We start from the raw sequence: 6,177 nt of genomic DNA, 5'->3' as shown, positions 1-6,177 counted from the left end.
AATGCATATACACATCAACTTTCTTTTTCATTAAGATAAGATGGTGCTTGAACATGAAGAGCTTTGTAGGTGAGAAGAAGGATTTTAAATTCTATTCTGGATTTTACAGGAAGCCAATGCAGAGAAGCCAAACCAGGAGAGATGTGATCTCTTTTCCTGGTTCCTATCAGAACACGTGCTGCAGCATTCTGGATCAGCTGAAGAATCTTTATGGACTCTTTTAAGCAACCTGATAATAAAGAACTGGAGTAATCCAGCTTAGAAGTAACAAATGCGTGGACTAGTTTTTCTGCATCAATTTTCGACAGGATACTCCTGAATCTCTGAATGTGATGACTACTGCACTGGGTAAACTTCGGTAGGCCTGGCCACGATTTCACGTCAGGGAGATTTTTCCGTGAATGTCATGGAGAGTTTAACTTCGCAGAGTTTGATTGTGCGAAGTCAATACAAACAAAGAAATGTGTTTCCGCCCTGTTTCGAACAGGGGACCTTTCGCGTGTTAGGCGAACGTGATAACCACTACACTACGGAAACTGACGAAATGCATTTATTTTGCATATTTGTGGGAAAATGCACCATTTTTATTTTACTGCAAATGTTCAAAAAGCTACAAAATAGAGATTTTAAACTAGATTCAGTCACAGATGCTTTGTCATGGATTTGAATGATAGCAAATATGTAGTAAACCTAAATATTTCTACATGCATTGACTGTGGTCTGAATGTTGGAATAGCGCCACCTATTTGTTGATGTGCCAAATATTAAGCTTGGGCATTCCTCGTTAGTATAATGGACAGTATCTCCGCCTGTCACGATGAAGATCAGGGTTCGATTCCCCGACGGGGAGATTTTTCTACCAGCTAACAAATGCAAGGCCTCGAGGAAGTCCCGGCGAACGCGTGGGACTACTCGGGAAAGTGGGCCTTGGCTCAAACTGTGTTCAGCATGGAAGGAGAACTCCTGATCCTAAATGGGAATGTTTTCAAGCGATTGAAAGAGCACAACTCCTGGACGTGAACAAAACGTCACAAGGTGCCGCAGGAGTTGGGAGAGTGTCAAGTCTAGCCACCTTGGAATTCCATTTATGCTCTTTGCAGACTATGTGGTTCATTTGGCTTTATCAGGCATTGATCTACAGCTTCCACTGGGGTGAATCATGAGGGGGAAAGCGTGCCTTGGCTCAGGCTGTGTTCAGCATGGGAGGAGAACTCCTGACCCTAAATGGGAATATCGTCAAGCGATGGAAAAAGCATATCTACTGGACATGAACAGCACCTCACAAGGCGCAGCAGAAGGTGGGAGAGTGTCAAGTCTGGGCACCTTATAATTCCTCTTCTGCTCTTTCCAGATTATGTTGTTCTGTGGGCTTCATCAAACAGTGATCTACAGCACCCACTGGGGCAGATTGAAGTCCAGTGTCAAGCATTCGTAATCAAAGTCAGCCCCTCCAAATCTCAAAGCTCAGGATTTCTCCCATCGGGTTGGGAGTCAATTGCTGTCCCAAGTGAAGACGTTCTTGTATTTCAAAAGCTTATTTTAAACAGTGCAACTTGTTCCAACACAAAAACCACAATACTACTGAAACTTTGGATGGTCGCCTCCGCCTCTCACACGGAAGACTGGGGTTTTATTTCCCGATGGGGAGATCTGTCTACCAGCTGCTAATTATTTCCCAAGGCTAAATCGACACTAGTATCATCTGTCAGAGTAGTTTGGATACGAGGCCCAACCATAGCAAAAGATATGACATTTTTTAAGAATGTATTATAGTGGATATACTCCAAGAAAGACAAAGGTTTTACAAAAGGATTGAGAATGATCCTGCTATCAAAGATATGTTTTCAGTGACGATATGATCACCTACTTCAGGATCCAGGAACGTAGGCAGACAGCAGGAACCTAAGACGGATCCAAGAATGTAAACATCAACTATGAGGCTAGGAAGTTGAGGTTCAGGTAATTTAATTCAATTCAATTGTATTTATATAGCGCCAAATCACAACAACACTTATCTCATTGCGCTTTTCATAAAAGAGCAGGTCCAGACCATACTCTGTGATGTCTTTTACAGAAACACGAAAATTCCCACCAAGAGCAAGCACTAGGGGAAAGAGGCATGGAAAAATGCGTGGAATAGTTTTTTCTGCATCATTTTTATACAGGATATTCCTGAATTCCTGAATGTGATGTGATTACTACTTCACTATGGAAATTGATTTTTGCAATATTACGACGGTGAAAAAAAGCAGCACTAATATCTAGTAACACCATTACAGAGATAAGTCCTTTTGTCTGATGCAATTAGGAGGTCATTATTAATTTTCACATATATCTCTGGGCTATGATGAACTCTAAATCGTGACTGAAAATCCTCATATAAGCTGTTGCTATGCAGAAAGTCACACAGCTGTTTGGCGACTGCTTTCTCAAGAATCTTAGAGAGAAATGGAAAGTTGGATATACACTACTGGTCAAAAGTTTGGGGTCACTTACAATTTTCCATTCCACTCTATTACAGACAGAATACCAGCTGAACTGAGTGGGGGGCTGATCTTTAATTCAATATCTACATTATCCATAATCAGCAACCATTCATCCAATGTTCCAAAGTCACATCCTGTTTACTAATCTGATATCATTTTAAAAAACTAACTAAGATTACATTGGAGAACCCTTTGCAATTATGTAAGCACACAAAGTAATCACAAAACTGCTGCCCTGGTTAAAAAAAAACAATGCAACTGATTTCAGCTGGTAATCTGTCTACAATGGAGTGCAATGGTAATTTCTAAGTGACCCCAAACTTTTGACCGGTAGTGTAGGTCTATGGTTGGCTAAAACATCTGGATCAAGGTTGGGCTTTTTCAGAAGAGGTTTAATTACAGCTACTTTAAAGTACTGTGGTACATAGCCTGTTAGTAAAGACAGATTGGTTCTATCTAGTAGAGAACTGTTGACTGAGGGTAAAACTTGTTTAAGTAGCCTAGTCGGGATGGGGTCTAAGAGGCAGGTTGATGGTTTAGATGAAGAAATAATTGAATTAAATTGATAAAGATCAAGTGAAGCAAAGCAGTCTAAACACGTATCTGGTTTTACTGATGTTTCTAAGGTTCCTGAGTTTAGAGAGAAGTCAGTGCCAGTTAAAGGCAGGTCTTGGTGAATTTTGGTTCTAATAGTAAGTCTATCATTGAAGAACCTCATAAAGTCGTTACTACTAAGAGCTATGGGAATACTTGGCTCAGTAGAGGTGTGACCTTCTGTTAGCCTGCTAGCTACAGTGCTGAAAAGAAACCTGGGGTTGTTCCTATTTTCCTCTATTAACAACGAGTAGTACGCTGGTCTGGCATTATGGAGGGCCTTCCTATAAGTTTTAAGACTATCTTGCCAAATTATACAAGAATCTTCCAGTTTGGTGGAAACTAGTACCTAGCAACTCTTCTCAAGTTTCCTCAATATTTGCTTTAATTTGTGAGTTTCGGTGTTATACCATGGAGCTAACCGTCTTGGTTTTATCATCTTCTGTTTTAGAGGGGCAACAGAGTCGAGTGTCATTCGCAGCAACAAAATGATCGATTTTGGAGGGAAATTAGCATAGGAGTCCTCCGTTACTTTGTGACTTGGGAATGAATTAAAAGTTGATGGAATCACATCCTTAAATTTAGCTACAGCACTATCAGATAGACATCTTGTATAGACGTTTTTGCCTACTGTCGTGTAGTTCAGCAGTATAAACTCAAAAGTTATCAAACAGTGGTCAGATAAAAAGGGATTCTGTGGGAACACTATCAAATGTTCAATTTCAACATCATACACCAGAACAAGATCAAGGTTGAGGTTAAAATGGTGAGTCGGTTTATGAACACTTTGAGAGAAGCCAATAGAATCTAATAGAGAGATAAACGCAGTGCTAAGGCTATCATTCTCTTTGTCCACAATTGACCTCGTCCTGCCAGGCCTGTCTCCTGCTCTTGTCCTCCTCTTTAATGGATCCATTGAACCCGTTGAACTCTGAGCTCCAGTGGCGTCTGACTGACTCCGTGAAGTTTTTGTCTTTTGTGTGTGTGTGTGTGTGTGTGTGCGTGTGTGCGTGTGCGTGTGTGTGTGTGTGTGCGCGTGCACAAAACCAGATTGAATTAAACCCAGCCAAGTTACCATGGAGATTTATTCTTTGCGGCTAGCCTGGTCCAGAGCAGGCAAACAGCCAGGCTAAGATTAATGTGTTAAATCAGTTGCCGCTCTGATCCGACATAAACGTGTTTAACAGTAATTACGTTGTCTTCTGCATGTGTTCTGCTTTGTTTTTATTAACATGCATTACTTGTCACTATTGTTTTCGCGAGTTTGATTTAAACCCTACTATAGCAGTGGTTTAGATGGTTAGAAATGGTTGCACTGGCACCCAGGTGCAGAGTGGCAATTGGGAGAGTCAGGACTTTTCCCGGTGGGACGATAGTGTGTCGAGGCTGCCTGGCGTGCAGCCGCTGCCCGGTGGCCACTGCCCGGTGGCCGCTGTCTGGAGTGTGTGGCCGCTGCCTGCCGTGCGGCCGCTGCCTGCCGGCAGACCTATGCATCACATCAGTGTCCACTTTCTCAGTAAAAGCAGAGATGAGCAGCGCGGTGTCCGTGGTCTGTGCATCTTCAGGACGCTGCGGAGATTAAGTGTGACAAAGAGCGATATTCCCAGATGATGTTGATGACAGACTGGTCAGAAACCAATACATTCATGTTTCATTTTCTTGTTGCTTGTCCTTCTCTAATAAAGGACATATTACTCCGTAATATGTAGGCCTAATGTTTTCTTTTTTTTATATCTTCAGGGCTGCCAACTCTCACGCATTGGCCGTGAGACATTCGGCCGTGAGACATTCGCATTTGACTGGTTTTACACGCTCACACGCCACACCCCCGATTTCTCACGCTGAAGTGTCAACCCGGTCGGTCAGATTTCTGAAAGATGAGTTTATCTATGGATCTACCTGTTGAGCCAATTGTGATAGACTAGACTGTGCTTTCAGAGACTGCGAGGGGGGGTTCAGGAGCGCTCCCTGTCTGTGGAATTTTCGAATTGTCGCAAACTGAAAACATTTTTTTTCACGAGCCATCCCAGGTGCATTTCCCCGGCTTCAGGTATGAGCTCAGAGTATCACAGACCCGTCCGTCGCTTCGTGTCCACTAGGGATGAGAGAGTACAGCATTATCTGTATCTGTATCTGTTTATCACATGAATTATCTGTATCCGTATCCGTACTCGGACTGGGCACGCAATTGATATGAGTTGATCAGAAATTGTTATATTTATTGCTGATTAGAAAACTATTTCCATGACAGCATTAGCATTGAGCTTCAGATCAGTGGTGTCATGGTAACAAACAAACTATATAGGCCTACAGTATATAACAAGTTTTGCAACAATAAATACAACAACATGGTTGCAATTATTTAGTAAAATGTAATGAACAAGAGTTTTCATAATCAATAATATAACTTTCTTTTTTTAACTTTTAATTTTTCTATGATCAGTGTGATCATTTCTTTTTTATTTTCCCACCAGGTATGTGTGAGTGTGTGTGTGTGTCTGTGAGTGAGTAAGAGATACAGAGAGAGAGAGAGAGAGAGAGAAACAAAGAGAGAGAGGGGCGGGGGGTTGGAATGTGTTTGTGTGTGTATCTTAATTTGTAATATTATTCATTTATACCGCAACTGCCTTTTACTTTTTTATAAAACACAGCAAGAAAGTTTCAGACACTCAAAAAAACTGGTTAGAGCCAGCAGGCGGTTTAAAAAAAAAAAAAAAAAAAAAAAAACTCTGATGGCAGAGATGCAACGCGAGTCCCATTCTACCAACACCATGTCCAAAAAAAAAAAACACGTTACCAAAAGTCTCCTGGTTGCTAGGTACTAGTTTGAACCGAAGTATAAAACAAACCTGAAGCTTGAAGAAACCCTAAATGTTAACAGAAAAGCCCGCGGACCTGAGAAGAGAGACGTTCACTTCTCTGTGTCCTGAGCGTGTGTGAGCAGGGCCGGTGAGACACAACAACAGGAGGAATCTTTGTGTGTAGGGGAGGGGCGCTGGGACTAGCCTATCACAGAATAGTGTAGGGGAGGGGCGCTGTGACTAGCACTGTGACTAGCCTATCAAAGAACGGAGACACAGTCAGTGGAGACTTAGTC

General features: G+C 42.0%; 1 non-coding gene across 1 annotated transcript; it reads right to left on the bottom strand.

Annotated features, from left to right (window-relative positions):
- Positions 1–464: 464 nt before the first annotated feature.
- Positions 465–537, bottom strand: trnav-aac (transfer RNA valine (anticodon AAC)). Its single transcript has one exon. It is a non-coding gene; the product is annotated as a tRNA-Val (tRNA).
- Positions 538–6,177: the final 5,640 nt, after the last annotated feature.

This window comes from Etheostoma spectabile, unplaced genomic scaffold (genome assembly GCF_008692095.1).
Source record: "Etheostoma spectabile isolate EspeVRDwgs_2016 unplaced genomic scaffold, UIUC_Espe_1.0 scaffold00570060, whole genome shotgun sequence".
Taxonomy (NCBI): Eukaryota; Metazoa; Chordata; class Actinopteri; order Perciformes; family Percidae; genus Etheostoma; species Etheostoma spectabile.
The sequence above is the reverse complement of the archived record's forward strand: the minus strand, read 5'-3'. Positions and strand labels throughout refer to the sequence as shown.